The sequence below is a fragment of the Hypomesus nipponensis genome, chromosome 9, assembly GCF_054491055.1.
Source record: "Hypomesus nipponensis isolate SF chromosome 9, ASM5449105v1, whole genome shotgun sequence".
Taxonomy (NCBI): Eukaryota; Metazoa; Chordata; class Actinopteri; order Osmeriformes; family Osmeridae; genus Hypomesus; species Hypomesus nipponensis.
In genome coordinates, this window is record NC_140369.1 from 27,344,917 (window position 1) to 27,359,675 (window position 14,759).

The window sequence follows — 14,759 nt, forward strand, 5'->3', positions numbered from 1 at the left end:
TCATGAACTAGTTGATATGCTTAAAGGCGAATCCGCACAAGTGGCACAAGGGTAGCTGACTTACCATTTCAAAGAACGACACGTCGACTCCAATGAATCATGGGACTTCTTGGGACATTGGGACTACATGGGACTAACATGGGTCACAAAAGACTTTGGAGAGGATCGCAAATGGATGAAAACTGAGGAAAGATGCACAAGTTTCCGCCCGGTCTCGAACCGGGGACCTTTCGCGTGTTAGGCGAACGTGATAACCACTACACTACGGAAACTTGTTCTTAGCAAAAAACAGAAAATCCGTGCACACCCACGCACACACAAAACGAGGACACGCCTTTATGATGTCAAATGAGCATTTTGGCTCATGAACTAGTTGATATGCTTAAAGGCGAATCCGCACAAGTGGCACAAGGGTAGCTGACTTACCATTTCAAAGAACGACACGTCGACTCCAATGAATCATGGGACTTCTTGGGACATTGGGACTACATGGGACTAACATGGGTCACAAAAGACTTTGGAGAGGATCGCAAATGGATGAAAACTGAGGAAAGATGCACAAGTTTCCGCCCGGTCTCGAACCGGGGACCTTTCGCGTGTTAGGCGAACGTGATAACCACTACACTACGGAAACTGACGACTCTAGAACGACAGAAACCCAGTGCACACACAAACACACAGTAACAAGGAAACAGAACGAGGACACACATTTACAACTTAACATGGGCATTTCGGCTCATGAACTAGTTGATACTCTGCTTCAGCAAGCTAGCCACAAAGGAGATTGTCTAAAGCGACTTCGGGCCTCCCTGCCCTGCATGTTTTAGACCTGATCGGACCCTTACCAAGCTCTACAGAAGCCAGAAAACGACCGAACACGTGGCACCAGGGAAGCTAACTTAGCGCTTCAAGGAAGGACAAACCGACTCCAGTGAACTCATAACTGTCGAGAACGCATCGATTATTTACGAGACGATCGCGAGCTGATAAAAGGACACATGTTTCCGCCCGGTCTCGAACCGGGGACCTTTCGCGTGTGAGGCGAACGTGATAACCACTACACTACGGAAACTTGTTCTTAGCAAAAAACAGAAAATCCGTCCACACCCACGCACACACAAAACGAGGACACGCCTTTATGATGTCAAATGAGCATTTTGGCTCATGAACTAGTTGATATGCTTAAAGGCGAATCCGCACAAGTGGCACAAGGGTAGCTGACTTACCATTTCAAAGAACGACACGTCGACTCCAATGAATCATGGGACTTCTTGGGACATTGGGACTACATGGGACTAACATGGGTCACAAAAGACTTTGGAGAGGATCGCAAATGGATGAAAACTGAGGAAAGATGCACAAGTTTCCGCCCGGTCTCGAACCGGGGACCTTTCGCGTGTTAGGCGAACGTGATAACCACTACACTACGGAAACTTGTTCTTAGCAAAAAACAGAAAATCCGTGCACACCCACGCACACACAAAACGAGGACACGCCTTTATGATGTCAAATGAGCATTTTGGCTCATGAACTAGTTGATATGCTTAAAGGCGAATCCGCACAAGTGGCACAAGGGTAGCTGACTTACCATTTCAAAGAACGACACGTCGACTCCAATGAATCATGGGACTTCTTGGGACATTGGGACTACATGGGACTAACATGGGTCACAAAAGACTTTGGAGAGGATCGCAAATGGATGAAAACTGAGGAAAGATGCACAAGTTTCCGCCCGGTCTCGAACCGGGGACCTTTCGCGTGTTAGGCGAACGTGATAACCACTACACTACGGAAACTGACGACTCTAGAACGACAGAAACCCAGTGCACACACAAACACACAGTAACAAGGAAACAGAACGAGGACACACATTTACAACTTAACATGGGCATTTCGGCTCATGAACTAGTTGATACTCTGCTTCAGCAAGCTAGCCACAAAGGAGATTGTCTAAAGCGACTTCGGGCCTCCCTGCCCTGCATGTTTTAGACCTGATCGGACCCTTACCAAGCTCTACAGAAGCCAGAAAACGACCGAACACGTGGCACCAGGGAAGCTAACTTAGCGCTTCAAGGAAGGACAAACCGACTCCAGTGAACTCATAACTGTCGAGAACGCATCGATTATTTACGCGACGATCGCGAGCTGATAAAAGGACACATGTTTCCGCCCGGTCTCGAACCGGGGACCTTTCACGTGTGAAGCGAACGTGATAACCACTACACTACGGAAACTTGTTCTTAGCGAACAACAGAAAATCCGTCCACACCCACGCACACACAAAACGAGGACACGCCTTTATGATGTCAAATGAGCATTTTGGCTCATGAACTAGTTGATATGCTTAAAGGCGAATCCGCACAAGTGGCACAAGGGTAGCTGACTTACCATTTCAAAGAACGACACGTCGACTCCAATGAATCATGGGACTTCTTGGGACATTGGGACTACATGGGACTAACATGGGTCACAAAAGACTTTGGAGAGGATCGCAAATGGATGAAAACTGAGGAAAGATGCACAAGTTTCCGCCCGGTCTCGAACCGGGGACCTTTCGCGTGTTAGGCGAACGTGATAACCACTACACTACGGAAACTTGTTCTTAGCAAAAAACAGAAAATCCGTGCACACCCACGCACACACAAAACGAGGACACGCCTTTATGATGTCAAATGAGCATTTTGGCTCATGAACTAGTTGATATGCTTAAAGGCGAATCCGCACAAGTGGCACAAGGGTAGCTGACTTACCATTTCAAAGAACGACACGTCGACTCCAATGAATCATGGGACTTCTTGGGACATTGGGACTACATGGGACTAACATGGGTCACAAAAGACTTTGGAGAGGATCGCAAATGGATGAAAACTGAGGAAAGATGCACAAGTTTCCGCCCGGTCTCGAACCGGGGACCTTTCGCGTGTTAGGCGAACGTGATAACCACTACACTACGGAAACTGACGACTCTAGAACGACAGAAACCCAGTGCACACACAAACACACAGTAACAAGGAAACAGAACGAGGACACACATTTACAACTTAACATGGGCATTTCGGCTCATGAACTAGTTGATACTCTGCTTCAGCAAGCTAGCCACAAAGGAGATTGTCTAAAGCGACTTCGGGCCTCCCTGCCCTGCATGTTTTAGACCTGATCGGACCCTTACCAAGCTCTACAGAAGCCAGAAAACGACCGAACACGTGGCACCAGGGAAGCTAACTTAGCGCTTCAAGGAAGGACAAACCGACTCCAGTGAACTCATAACTGTCGAGAACGCATCGATTATTTACGCGACGATCGCGAGCTGATAAAAGGACACATGTTTCCGCCCGGTCTCGAACCGGGGACCTTTCGCGTGTGAAGCGAACGTGATAACCACTACACTACGGAAACTTGTTCTTAGCAAACAACAGAAAATCCGTCCACACCCACGCACACACAAAACGAGGACACGCCTTTATGATGTCAAATGAGCATTTTGGCTCATGAACTAGTTGATATGCTTAAAGGCGAATCCGCACAAGTGGCACAAGGGTAGCTGACTTACCATTTCAAAGAACGACACGTCGACTCCAATGAATCATGGGACTTCTTGGGACATTGGGACTACATGGGACTAACATGGGTCACAAAAGACTTTGGAGAGGATCGCAAATGGATGAAAACTGAGGAAAGATGCACAAGTTTCCGCCCGGTCTCGAACCGGGGACCTTTCGCGTGTTAGGCGAACGTGATAACCACTACACTACGGAAACTTCTTCTTAGCAAAAAACTGAAAATCCGTGCACACCCACGCACACACAAAACGAGGACACGCCTTTATGATGTCAAATGAGCATTTTGGCTCATGAACTAGTTGATATGCTTAAAGGCGAATCCGCACAAGTGGCACAAGGGTAGCTGACTTACCATTTCAAAGAACGACACGTCGACTCCAATGAATCATGGGACTTCTTGGGACATTGGGACTACATGGGACTAACATGGGTCACAAAAGACTTTGGAGAGGATCGCAAATGGATGAAAACTGAGGAAAGATGCACAAGTTTCCGCCCGGTCTCGAACCGGGGACCTTTCGCGTGTTAGGCGAACGTGATAACCACTACACTACGGAAACTTCTTCTTAGCAAAAAACAGAAAATCCGTGCACACCCACGCACACACAAAACGAGGACACGCCTTTATGATGTCAAATGAGCATTTTGGCTCATGAACTAGTTGATATGCTTAAAGGCGAATCCGCACAAGTGGCACAAGGGTAGCTGACTTACCATTTCAAAGAACGACACGTCGACTCCAATGAATCATGGGACTTCTTGGGACATTGGGACTACATGGGACTAACATGAGTCACAAAAGACTTTGGAGAGGATCGCAAATGGATGAAAACTGAGGAAAGATGCACAAGTTTCCGCCCGGTCTCGAACCGGGGACCTTTCGCGTGTTAGGCGAACGTGATAACCACTACACTACGGAAACTTGTTCTTAGCAAAAAACAGAAAATCCGTGCACACCCACGCACACACAAAACGAGGACACGCCTTTATGATGTCAAATGAGCATTTTGGCTCATGAACTAGTTGATATGCTTAAAGGCGAATCCGCACAAGTGGCACAAGGGTAGCTGACTTACCATTTCAAAGAACGACACGTCGACTCCAATGAATCATGGGACTTCTTGGGACATTGGGACTACATGGGACTAACATGGGTCACAAAAGACTTTGGAGAGGATCGCAAATGGATGAAAACTGAGGAAAGATGCACAAGTTTCCGCCCGGTCTCGAACCGGGGACCTTTCGCGTGTTAGGCGAACGTGATAACCACTACACTACGGAAACTTGTTCTTAGCAAAAAACAGAAAATCCGTGCACACCCACGCACACACAAAACGAGGACACGCCTTTATGATGTCATATGAGCATTTTGGCTCATGAACTAGTTGATATGCTTAAAGGCGAATCCGCACAAGTGGCACAAGGGTAGCTGACTTACCATTTCAAAGAACGACACGTCGACTCCAATGAATCATGGGACTTCTTGGGACATTGGGACTACATGGGACTAACATGGGTCACAAAAGACTTTGGAGAGGATCGCAAATGGATGAAAACTGAGGAAAGATGCACAAGTTTCCGCCCGGTCTCGAACCGGGGACCTTTCGCGTGTTAGGCGAACGTGATAACCACTACACTACGGAAACTTCTTCTTAGCAAAAAACAGAAAATCCGTGCACACCCACGCACACACAAAACGAGGACACGCCTTTATGATGTCAAATGAGCATTTTGGCTCATGAACTAGTTGATATGCTTAAAGGCGAATCCGCACAAGTGGCACAAGGGTAGCTGACTTACCATTTCAAAGAACGACACGTCGACTCCAATGAATCATGGGACTTCTTGGGACATTGGGACTACATGGGACTAACATGGGTCACAAAAGACTTTGGAGAGGATCGCAAATGGATGAAAACTGAGGAAAGATGCACAAGTTTCCGCCCGGTCTCGAACCGGGGACCTTTCGCGTGTTAGGCGAACGTGATAACCACTACACTACGGAAACTGACGACTCTAGAACGACAGAAACCCAGTGCACACACAAACACACAGTAACAAGGAAACAGAACGAGGACACACATTTACAACTTAACATGGGCATTTCGGCTCATGAACTAGTTGATACTCTGCTTCAGCAAGCTAGCCACAAAGGAGATTGTCTAAAGCGACTTCGGGCCTCCCTGCCCTGCATGTTTTAGACCTGATCGGACCCTTACCAAGCTCTACAGAAGCCAGAAAACGACCGAACACGTGGCACCAGGGAAGCTAACTTAGCGCTTCAAGGAAGGACAAACCGACTCCAGTGAACTCATAACTGTCGAGAACGCATCGATTATTTACGCGACGATCGCGAGCTGATAAAAGGACACATGTTTCCGCCCGGTCTCGAACCGGGGACCTTTCGCGTGTGAAGCGAACGTGATAACCACTACACTACGGAAACTTGTTCTTAGCAAACAACAGAAAATCCGTCCACACCCACGCACACACAAAACGAGGACACGCCTTTATGATGTCAAATGAGCATTTTGGCTCATGAACTAGTTGATATGCTTAAAGGCGAATCCGCACAAGTGGCACAAGGGTAGCTGACTTACCATTTCAAAGAACGACACGTCGACTCCAATGAATCATGGGACTTCTTGGGACATTGGGACTACATGGGACTAACATGGGTCACAAAAGACTTTGGAGAGGATCGCAAATGGATGAAAACTGAGGAAAGATGCACAAGTTTCCGCCCGGTCTCGAACCGGGGACCTTTCGCGTGTTAGGCGAACGTGATAACCACTACACTACGGAAACTTCTTCTTAGCAAAAAACAGAAAATCCGTGCACACCCACGCACACACAAAACGAGGACACGCCTTTATGATGTCAAATGAGCATTTTGGCTCATGAACTAGTTGATATGCTTAAAGGCGAATCCGCACAAGTGGCACAAGGGTAGCTGACTTACCATTTCAAAGAACGACACGTCGACTCCAATGAATCATGGGACTTCTTGGGACATTGGGACTACATGGGACTAACATGGGTCACAAAAGACTTTGGAGAGGATCGCAAATGGATGAAAACTGAGGAAAGATGCACAAGTTTCCGCCCGGTCTCGAACCGGGGACCTTTCGCGTGTTAGGCGAACGTGATAACCACTACACTACGGAAACTTCTTCTTAGCAAAAAACAGAAAATCCGTGCACACCCACGCACACACAAAACGAGGACACGCCTTTATGATGTCAAATGAGCATTTTGGCTCATGAACTAGTTGATATGCTTAAAGGCGAATCCGCACAAGTGGCACAAGGGTAGCTGACTTACCATTTCAAAGAACGACACGTCGACTCCAATGAATCATGGGACTTCTTGGGACATTGGGACTACATGGGACTAACATGGGTCACAAAAGACTTTGGAGAGGATCGCAAATGGATGAAAACTGAGGAAAGATGCACAAGTTTCCGCCCGGTCTCGAACCGGGGACCTTTCGCGTGTTAGGCGAACGTGATAACCACTACACTACGGAAACTGACGACTCTAGAACGACAGAAACCCAGTGCACACACAAACACACAGTAACAAGGAAACAGAACGAGGACACACATTTACAACTTAACATGGGCATTTCGGCTCATGAACTAGTTGATACTCTGCTTCAGCAAGCTAGCCACAAAGGAGATTGTCTAAAGCGACTTCGGGCCTCCCTGCCCTGCATGTTTTAGACCTGATCGGACCCTTACCAAGCTCTACAGAAGCCAGAAAACGACCGAACACGTGGCACCAGGGAAGCTAACTTAGCGCTTCAAGGAAGGACAAACCGACTCCAGTGAACTCATAACTGTCGAGAACGCATCGATTATTTACGCGACGATCGCGAGCTGATAAAAGGACACATGTTTCCGCCCGGTCTCGAACCGGGGACCTTTCGCGTGTGAAGCGAACGTGATAACCACTACACTACGGAAACTTGTTCTTAGCAAACAACAGAAAATCCGTCCACACCCACGCACACACAAAACGAGGACACGCCTTTATGATGTCAAATGAGCATTTTGGCTCATGAACTAGTTGATATGCTTAAAGGCGAATCCGCACAAGTGGCACAAGGGTAGCTGACTTACCATTTCAAAGAACGACACGTCGACTCCAATGAATCATGGGACTTCTTGGGACATTGGGACTACATGGGACTAACATGGGTCACAAAAGACTTTGGAGAGGATCGCAAATGGATGAAAACTGAGGAAAGATGCACAAGTTTCCGCCCGGTCTCGAACCGGGGACCTTTCGCGTGTTAGGCGAACGTGATAACCACTACACTACGGAAACTTCTTCTTAGCAAAAAACAGAAAATCCGTGCACACCCACGCACACACAAAACGAGGACACGCCTTTATGATGTCAAATGAGCATTTTGGCTCATGAACTAGTTGATATGCTTAAAGGCGAATCCGCACAAGTGGCACAAGGGTAGCTGACTTACCATTTCAAAGAACGACACGTCGACTCCAATGAATCATGGGACTTCTTGGGACATTGGGACTACATGGGACTAACATGGGTCACAAAAGACTTTGGAGAGGATCGCAAATGGATGAAAACTGAGGAAAGATGCACAAGTTTCCGCCCGGTCTCGAACCGGGGACCTTTCGCGTGTTAGGCGAACGTGATAACCACTACACTACGGAAACTGACGACTCTAGAACGACAGAAACCCAGTGCACACACAAACACACAGTAACAAGGAAACAGAACGAGGACACACATTTACAACTTAACATGGGCATTTCGGCTCATGAACTAGTTGATACTCTGCTTCAGCAAGCTAGCCACAAAGGAGATTGTCTAAAGCGACTTCGGGCTTCCCTGCCCTGCATGTTTTAGACCTGATCGGACCCTTACCAAGCTCTACAGAAGCCAGAAAACGACCGAACACGTGGCACCAGGGAAGCTAACTTAGCGCTTCAAGGAAGGACAAACCGACTCCAGTGAACTCATAACTGTCGAGAACGCATCGATTATTTACGAGACGATCGCGAGCTGATAAAAGGACACATGTTTCCGCCCGGTCTCGAACCGGGGACCTTTCGCGTGTGAGGCGTACGTGATAACCACTACACTACGGAAACTTGTTCTTAGCAAAAAACAGAAAATCCGTGCACACCCACGCACACACAAAACGAGGACACGCCTTTATGATGTCAAATGAGCATTTTGGCTCATGAACTAGTTGATATGCTTAAAGGCGAATCCGCACAAGTGGCACAAGGGTAGCTGACTTACCATTTCAAAGAACGACACGTCGACTCCAATGAATCATGGGACTTCTTGGGACATTGGGACTACATGGGACTAACATGGGTCACAAAAGACTTTGGAGAGGATCGCAAATGGATGAAAACTGAGGAAAGATGCACAAGTTTCCGCCCGGTCTCGAACCGGGGACCTTTCGCGTGTTAGGCGAACGTGATAACCACTACACTACGGAAACTTGTTCTTAGCAAAAAACAGAAAATCCGTGGACACCCACGCACACACAAAACGAGGACACGCCTTTATGATGTCAAATGAGCATTTTGGCTCATGAACTAGTTGATATGCTTAAAGGCGAATCCGCACAAGTGGCACAAGGGTAGCTGACTTACCATTTCAAAGAACGACACGTCGACTCCAATGAATCATGGGACTTCTTGGGACATTGGGACTACATGGGACTAACATGGGTCACAAAAGACTTTGGAGAGGATCGCAAATGGATGAAAACTGAGGAACAGATGCACAAGTTCCCGCGGCGGTTTCGAACCGGGGACCTTTCGCGTGTTAGGCGAACGTGATAACCACTACACTACGGAAACTGACGACTCTAGAACGACAGAAACCCAGTGCACACACAAACACACAGTAACAAGGAAACAGAACGAGGACACACATTTACAACTTAACATGGGCATTTCGGCTCATGAACTAGTTGATACTCTGCTTCAGCAAGCTAGCCACAAAGGAGATTGTCTAAAGCGACTTCGGGCCTCCCTGCCCTGCATGTTTTAGACCTGATCGGACCCTTACCAAGCTCTACAGAAGCCAGAAAACGACCGAACACGTGGCACCAGGGAAGCTAACTTAGCGCTTCAAGGAAGGACAAACCGACTCCAGTGAACTCATAACTGTCGAGAACGCATCGATTATTTACGCGACGATCGCGAGCTGATAAAAGGACACATGTTTCCGCCCGGTCTCGAACCGGGGACCTTTCGCGTGTGAAGCGAACGTGATAACCACTACACTACGGAAACTTGTTCTTAGCAAACAACAGAAAATCCGTCCACACCCACGCACACACAAAACGAGGACACGCCTTTATGATGTCAAATGAGCATTTTGGCTCATGAACTAGTTGATATGCTTAAAGGCGAATCCGCACAAGTGGCACAAGGGTAGCTGACTTACCATTTCAAAGAACGACACGTCGACTCCAATGAATCATGGGACTTCTTGGGACATTGGGACTACATGGGACTAACATGGGTCACAAAAGACTTTGGAGAGGATCGCAAATGGATGAAAACTGAGGAAAGATGCACAAGTTTCCGCCCGGTCTCGAACCGGGGACCTTTCGCGTGTTAGGCGAACGTGATAACCACTACACTACGGAAACTTCTTCTTAGCAAAAAACAGAAAATCCGTGCACACCCACGCACACACAAAACGAGGACACGCCTTTATGATGTCAAATGAGCATTTTGGCTCATGAACTAGTTGATATGCTTAAAGGCGAATCCGCACAAGTGGCACAAGGGTAGCTGACTTACCATTTCAAAGAACGACACGTCGACTCCAATGAATCATGGGACTTCTTGGGACATTGGGACTACATGGGACTAACATGGGTCACAAAAGACTTTGGAGAGGATCGCAAATGGATGAAAACTGAGGAAAGATGCACAAGTTTCCGCCCGGTCTCGAACCGGGGACCTTTCGCGTGTTAGGCGAACGTGATAACCACTACACTACGGAAACTGACGACTCTAGAACGACAGAAACCCAGTGCACACACAAACACACAGTAACAAGGAAACAGAACGAGGACACACATTTACAACTTAACATGGGCATTTCGGCTCATGAAAAACTAGTTGATACTCTGCTTCAGCAAGCTAGCCACAAAGGAGATTGTCTAAAGCGACTTCGGGCCTCCCTGCCCTGCATGTTTTAGACCTGATCGGACCCTTACCAAGCTCTACAGAAGCCAGAAAACGACCGAACACGTGGCACCAGGGAAGCTAACTTAGCGCTTCAAGGAAGGACAAACCGACTCCAGTGAACTCATAACTGTCGAGAACGCATCGATTATTTACGAGACGATCGCGAGCTGATAAAAGGACACATGTTTCCGCCCGGTCTCGAACCGGGGACCTTTCGCGTGTGAGGCGAACGTGATAACCACTACACTACGGAAACTTGTTCTTAGCAAAAAACAGAAAATCCGTGCACACCCACGCACACACAAAACGAGGACACGCCTTTATGATGTCAAATGAGCATTTTGGCTCATGAACTAGTTGATATGCTTAAAGGCGAATCCGCACAAGTGGCACAAGGGTAGCTGACTTACCATTTCAAAGAACGACACGTCGACTCCAATGAATCATGGGACTTCTTGGGACATTGGGACTACATGGGACTAACATGGGTCACAAAAGACTTTGGAGAGGATCGCAAATGGATGAAAACTGAGGAAAGATGCACAAGTTTCCGCCCGGTCTCGAACCGGGGACCTTTCGCGTGTTAGGCGAACGTGATAACCACTACACTACGGAAACTTGTTCTTAGCAAAAAACAGAAAATCCGTGGACACCCACGCACACACAAAACGAGGACACGCCTTTATGATGTCAAATGAGCATTTTGGCTCATGAACTAGTTGATATGCTTAAAGGCGAATCCGCACAAGTGGCACAAGGGTAGCTGACTTACCATTTCAAAGAACGACACGTCGACTCCAATGAATCATGGGACTTCTTGGGACATTGGGACTACATGGGACTAACATGGGTCACAAAAGACTTTGGAGAGGATCGCAAATGGATGAAAACTGAGGAAAGATGCAGACAAGTTTCCTCCGCCCGGTCTCGAACCGGGGACCTTTCGCGTGTTAGGCGAACGTGATAACCACTACACTACGGAAACTGACGACTCTAGAACGACAGAAACCCAGTGCACACACAAACACACAGTAACAAGGAAACAGAACGAGGACACACATTTACAACTTAACATGGGCATTTCGGCTCATGAACTAGTTGATACTCTGCTTCAGCAAGCTAGCCACAAAGGAGATTGTCTAAAGCGACTTCGGGCCTCCCTGCCCTGCATGTTTTAGACCTGATCGGACCCTTACCAAGCTCTACAGAAGCCAGAAAACGACCGAACACGTGGCACCAGGGAAGCTAACTTAGCGCTTCAAGGAAGGACAAACCGACTCCAGTGAACTCATAACTGTCGAGAACGCATCGATTATTTACGCGACGATCGCGAGCTGATAAAAGGACACATGTTTCCGCCCGGTCTCGAACCGGGGACCTTTCGCGTGTGAAGCGAACGTGATAACCACTACACTACGGAAACTTGTTCTTAGCAAACAACAGAAAATCCGTCCACACCCACGCACACACAAAACGAGGACACGCCTTTATGATGTCAAATGAGCATTTTGGCTCATGAACTAGTTGATATGCTTAAAGGCGAATCCGCACAAGTGGCACAAGGGTAGCTGACTTACCATTTCAAAGAACGACACGTCGACTCCAATGAATCATGGGACTTCTTGGGACATTGGGACTACATGGGACTAACATGGGTCACAAAAGACTTTGGAGAGGATCGCAAATGGATGAAAACTGAGGAAAGATGCACAAGTTTCCGCCCGGTCTCGAACCGGGGACCTTTCGCGTGTTAGGCGAACGTGATAACCACTACACTACGGAAACTGACGACTCTAGAACGACAGAAACCCAGTGCACACACAAACACACAGTAACAAGGAAACAGAACGAGGACACACATTTACAACTTAACATGGGCATTTCGGCTCATGAACTAGTTGATACTCTGCTTCAGCAAGCTAGCCACAAAGGAGATTGTCTAAAGCGACTTCGGGCCTCCCTGCCCTGCATGTTTTAGACCTGATCGGACCCTTACCAAGCTCTACAGAAGCCAGAAAACGACCGAACACGTGGCACCAGGGAAGCTAACTTAGCGCTTCAAGGAAGGACAAACCGACTCCAGTGAACTCATAACTGTCGAGAACGCATCGATTATTTACGAGACGATCGCGAGCTGATAAAAGGACACATGTTTCCGCCCGGTCTCGAACCGGGGACCTTTCGCGTGTGAGGCGAACGTGATAACCACTACACTACGGAAACTTGTTCTTAGCAAAAAACAGAAAATCTGTCCACACCCACGCACACACAAAACGAGGACACGCCTTTATGATGTCAAATGAGCATTTTGGCTCATGAACTAGTTGATATGCTTAAAGGCGAATCCGCACAAGTGGCACAAGGGTAGCTGACTTACCATTTCAAAGAACGACACGTCGACTCCAATGAATCATGGGACTTCTTGGGACATTGGGACTACATGGGACTAACATGGGTCACAAAAGACTTTGGAGAGGATCGCAAATGGATGAAAACTGAGGAAAGATGCACAAGTTTCCGCCCGGTCTCGAACCGGGGACCTTTCGCGTGTTAGGCGAACGTGATAACCACTACACTACGGAAACTGACGACTCGAGAACGACAGAAACCCAGTGCACACACAAACACACAGTAACAAGGAAACAGAACGAGGACACACATTTACAACTTAACATGGGCATTTCGGCTCATGAACTAGTTGATACTCTGCTTCAGCAAGCTAGCCACAAAGGAGATTGTCTAAAGCGACTTCGGGCCTCCCTGCCCTGCATGTTTTAGACCTGATCGGACCCTTACCAAGCTCTACAGAAGCCAGAAAACGACCGAACACGTGGCACCAGGGAAGCTAACTTAGCGCTTCAAGGAAGGACAAACCGACTCCAGTGAACTCATAACTGTCGAGAACGCATCGATTATTTACGCGACGATCGCGAGCTGATAAAAGGACACATGTTTCCGCCCGGTCTCGAACCGGGGACCTTTCGCGTGTGAAGCGAACGTGATAACCACTACACTACGGAAACTTGTTCTTAGCAAACAACAGAAAATCCGTCCACACCCACGCACACACAAAACGAGGACACGCCTTTATGATGTCAAATGAGCATTTTGGCTCATGAACTAGTTGATATGCTTAAAGGCGAATCCGCACAAGTGGCACAAGGGTAGCTGACTTACCATTTCAAAGAACGACACGTCGACTCCAATGAATCATGGGACTTCTTGGGACATTGGGACTACATGGGACTAACATGGGTCACAAAAGACTTTGGAGAGGATCGCAAATGGATGAAAACTGAGGAAAGATGCACAAGTTTCCGCCCGGCATCTCGAACCGGGGACCTTTCGCGTGTTAGGCGAACGTGATAACCACTACACTACGGAAACTTGTTCTTAGCAAAAAACAGAAAATCCGTGGACACCCACGCACACACAAAACGAGGACACGCCTTTATGATGTCAAATGAGCATTTTGGCTCATGAACTAGTTGATATGCTTAAAGGCGAATCCGCACAAGTGGCACAAGGGTAGCTGACTTACCATTTCAAAGAACGACACGTCGACTCCAATGAATCATGGGACTTCTTGGGACATTGGGACTACATGGGACTAACATGGGTCACAAAAGACTTTGGAGAGGATCGCAAATGGATGAAAACTGAGGAAAGATGCACAAGTTTCCGCCCGGTCTCGAACCGGGGACCTTTCGCGTGTTAGGCGAACGTGATAACCACCACTACGGAAACTTGTTCTTAGCAAAAAACAGAAAATCCGTGGACACCCACGCACACACAAAACGAGGACACGCCTTTATGATGTCAAATGAGCATTTTGGCTCATGAACTAGTTGATATGCTTAAAGGCGAATCCGCACAAGTGGCACAAGGGTAGCTGACTTACCATTTCAAAGAACGACACGTCGACTCCAATGAATCATGGGACTTCTTGGGACATTGGGACTACATGGGACTAACATGGGTCACAAAAGACTTT

At 47.6% G+C, this 14,759-nt stretch overlaps 36 non-coding genes across 36 annotated transcripts; all 36 read right to left on the reverse strand.

The window, feature by feature from the left end:
• Window positions 1-199: 199 nt before the first annotated feature.
• On the reverse strand, window positions 200-272 carry trnav-aac (transfer RNA valine (anticodon AAC)). The gene has a single exon. It is a non-coding gene; the product is annotated as a tRNA-Val (tRNA).
• Window positions 273-561: 289 nt separating this feature from the next.
• On the reverse strand, window positions 562-634 carry trnav-aac (transfer RNA valine (anticodon AAC)). The gene has a single exon. It is a non-coding gene; the product is annotated as a tRNA-Val (tRNA).
• A 365-nt stretch (window positions 635-999) lies between these two features.
• trnav-cac (transfer RNA valine (anticodon CAC)) lies at window positions 1,000-1,072 on the reverse strand. The gene has a single exon. It is a non-coding gene; the product is annotated as a tRNA-Val (tRNA).
• A 289-nt stretch (window positions 1,073-1,361) lies between these two features.
• Window positions 1,362-1,434, reverse strand: trnav-aac (transfer RNA valine (anticodon AAC)). The gene has a single exon. It is a non-coding gene; the product is annotated as a tRNA-Val (tRNA).
• Window positions 1,435-1,723: 289 nt separating this feature from the next.
• On the reverse strand, window positions 1,724-1,796 carry trnav-aac (transfer RNA valine (anticodon AAC)). Its single transcript has one exon. It is a non-coding gene; the product is annotated as a tRNA-Val (tRNA).
• A 365-nt stretch (window positions 1,797-2,161) lies between these two features.
• On the reverse strand, window positions 2,162-2,234 carry trnav-cac (transfer RNA valine (anticodon CAC)). Its single transcript has one exon. It is a non-coding gene; the product is annotated as a tRNA-Val (tRNA).
• A 289-nt stretch (window positions 2,235-2,523) lies between these two features.
• trnav-aac (transfer RNA valine (anticodon AAC)) lies at window positions 2,524-2,596 on the reverse strand. The gene has a single exon. It is a non-coding gene; the product is annotated as a tRNA-Val (tRNA).
• Window positions 2,597-2,885: 289 nt separating this feature from the next.
• Window positions 2,886-2,958, reverse strand: trnav-aac (transfer RNA valine (anticodon AAC)). Its single transcript has one exon. It is a non-coding gene; the product is annotated as a tRNA-Val (tRNA).
• A 365-nt stretch (window positions 2,959-3,323) lies between these two features.
• trnav-cac (transfer RNA valine (anticodon CAC)) lies at window positions 3,324-3,396 on the reverse strand. Its single transcript has one exon. It is a non-coding gene; the product is annotated as a tRNA-Val (tRNA).
• A 289-nt stretch (window positions 3,397-3,685) lies between these two features.
• trnav-aac (transfer RNA valine (anticodon AAC)) lies at window positions 3,686-3,758 on the reverse strand. The gene has a single exon. It is a non-coding gene; the product is annotated as a tRNA-Val (tRNA).
• A 289-nt stretch (window positions 3,759-4,047) lies between these two features.
• trnav-aac (transfer RNA valine (anticodon AAC)) lies at window positions 4,048-4,120 on the reverse strand. The gene has a single exon. It is a non-coding gene; the product is annotated as a tRNA-Val (tRNA).
• Window positions 4,121-4,409: 289 nt separating this feature from the next.
• trnav-aac (transfer RNA valine (anticodon AAC)) lies at window positions 4,410-4,482 on the reverse strand. The gene has a single exon. It is a non-coding gene; the product is annotated as a tRNA-Val (tRNA).
• A 289-nt stretch (window positions 4,483-4,771) lies between these two features.
• trnav-aac (transfer RNA valine (anticodon AAC)) lies at window positions 4,772-4,844 on the reverse strand. Its single transcript has one exon. It is a non-coding gene; the product is annotated as a tRNA-Val (tRNA).
• A 289-nt stretch (window positions 4,845-5,133) lies between these two features.
• trnav-aac (transfer RNA valine (anticodon AAC)) lies at window positions 5,134-5,206 on the reverse strand. Its single transcript has one exon. It is a non-coding gene; the product is annotated as a tRNA-Val (tRNA).
• A 289-nt stretch (window positions 5,207-5,495) lies between these two features.
• trnav-aac (transfer RNA valine (anticodon AAC)) lies at window positions 5,496-5,568 on the reverse strand. The gene has a single exon. It is a non-coding gene; the product is annotated as a tRNA-Val (tRNA).
• Window positions 5,569-5,933: 365 nt separating this feature from the next.
• On the reverse strand, window positions 5,934-6,006 carry trnav-cac (transfer RNA valine (anticodon CAC)). Its single transcript has one exon. It is a non-coding gene; the product is annotated as a tRNA-Val (tRNA).
• Window positions 6,007-6,295: 289 nt separating this feature from the next.
• trnav-aac (transfer RNA valine (anticodon AAC)) lies at window positions 6,296-6,368 on the reverse strand. Its single transcript has one exon. It is a non-coding gene; the product is annotated as a tRNA-Val (tRNA).
• Window positions 6,369-6,657: 289 nt separating this feature from the next.
• On the reverse strand, window positions 6,658-6,730 carry trnav-aac (transfer RNA valine (anticodon AAC)). The gene has a single exon. It is a non-coding gene; the product is annotated as a tRNA-Val (tRNA).
• A 289-nt stretch (window positions 6,731-7,019) lies between these two features.
• On the reverse strand, window positions 7,020-7,092 carry trnav-aac (transfer RNA valine (anticodon AAC)). Its single transcript has one exon. It is a non-coding gene; the product is annotated as a tRNA-Val (tRNA).
• A 365-nt stretch (window positions 7,093-7,457) lies between these two features.
• trnav-cac (transfer RNA valine (anticodon CAC)) lies at window positions 7,458-7,530 on the reverse strand. The gene has a single exon. It is a non-coding gene; the product is annotated as a tRNA-Val (tRNA).
• Window positions 7,531-7,819: 289 nt separating this feature from the next.
• trnav-aac (transfer RNA valine (anticodon AAC)) lies at window positions 7,820-7,892 on the reverse strand. Its single transcript has one exon. It is a non-coding gene; the product is annotated as a tRNA-Val (tRNA).
• A 289-nt stretch (window positions 7,893-8,181) lies between these two features.
• Window positions 8,182-8,254, reverse strand: trnav-aac (transfer RNA valine (anticodon AAC)). The gene has a single exon. It is a non-coding gene; the product is annotated as a tRNA-Val (tRNA).
• Window positions 8,255-8,619: 365 nt separating this feature from the next.
• trnav-cac (transfer RNA valine (anticodon CAC)) lies at window positions 8,620-8,692 on the reverse strand. The gene has a single exon. It is a non-coding gene; the product is annotated as a tRNA-Val (tRNA).
• Window positions 8,693-8,981: 289 nt separating this feature from the next.
• trnav-aac (transfer RNA valine (anticodon AAC)) lies at window positions 8,982-9,054 on the reverse strand. Its single transcript has one exon. It is a non-coding gene; the product is annotated as a tRNA-Val (tRNA).
• Window positions 9,055-9,344: 290 nt separating this feature from the next.
• trnav-aac (transfer RNA valine (anticodon AAC)) lies at window positions 9,345-9,418 on the reverse strand. Its single transcript has one exon. It is a non-coding gene; the product is annotated as a tRNA-Val (tRNA).
• A 365-nt stretch (window positions 9,419-9,783) lies between these two features.
• Window positions 9,784-9,856, reverse strand: trnav-cac (transfer RNA valine (anticodon CAC)). Its single transcript has one exon. It is a non-coding gene; the product is annotated as a tRNA-Val (tRNA).
• Window positions 9,857-10,145: 289 nt separating this feature from the next.
• trnav-aac (transfer RNA valine (anticodon AAC)) lies at window positions 10,146-10,218 on the reverse strand. The gene has a single exon. It is a non-coding gene; the product is annotated as a tRNA-Val (tRNA).
• A 289-nt stretch (window positions 10,219-10,507) lies between these two features.
• Window positions 10,508-10,580, reverse strand: trnav-aac (transfer RNA valine (anticodon AAC)). Its single transcript has one exon. It is a non-coding gene; the product is annotated as a tRNA-Val (tRNA).
• A 368-nt stretch (window positions 10,581-10,948) lies between these two features.
• trnav-cac (transfer RNA valine (anticodon CAC)) lies at window positions 10,949-11,021 on the reverse strand. The gene has a single exon. It is a non-coding gene; the product is annotated as a tRNA-Val (tRNA).
• Window positions 11,022-11,310: 289 nt separating this feature from the next.
• On the reverse strand, window positions 11,311-11,383 carry trnav-aac (transfer RNA valine (anticodon AAC)). Its single transcript has one exon. It is a non-coding gene; the product is annotated as a tRNA-Val (tRNA).
• A 732-nt stretch (window positions 11,384-12,115) lies between these two features.
• trnav-cac (transfer RNA valine (anticodon CAC)) lies at window positions 12,116-12,188 on the reverse strand. Its single transcript has one exon. It is a non-coding gene; the product is annotated as a tRNA-Val (tRNA).
• Window positions 12,189-12,477: 289 nt separating this feature from the next.
• trnav-aac (transfer RNA valine (anticodon AAC)) lies at window positions 12,478-12,550 on the reverse strand. Its single transcript has one exon. It is a non-coding gene; the product is annotated as a tRNA-Val (tRNA).
• Window positions 12,551-12,915: 365 nt separating this feature from the next.
• trnav-cac (transfer RNA valine (anticodon CAC)) lies at window positions 12,916-12,988 on the reverse strand. The gene has a single exon. It is a non-coding gene; the product is annotated as a tRNA-Val (tRNA).
• Window positions 12,989-13,277: 289 nt separating this feature from the next.
• On the reverse strand, window positions 13,278-13,350 carry trnav-aac (transfer RNA valine (anticodon AAC)). The gene has a single exon. It is a non-coding gene; the product is annotated as a tRNA-Val (tRNA).
• A 365-nt stretch (window positions 13,351-13,715) lies between these two features.
• On the reverse strand, window positions 13,716-13,788 carry trnav-cac (transfer RNA valine (anticodon CAC)). Its single transcript has one exon. It is a non-coding gene; the product is annotated as a tRNA-Val (tRNA).
• Window positions 13,789-14,077: 289 nt separating this feature from the next.
• trnav-aac (transfer RNA valine (anticodon AAC)) lies at window positions 14,078-14,152 on the reverse strand. The gene has a single exon. It is a non-coding gene; the product is annotated as a tRNA-Val (tRNA).
• Between the last annotated feature and the right edge of the window lie 607 nt (window positions 14,153-14,759).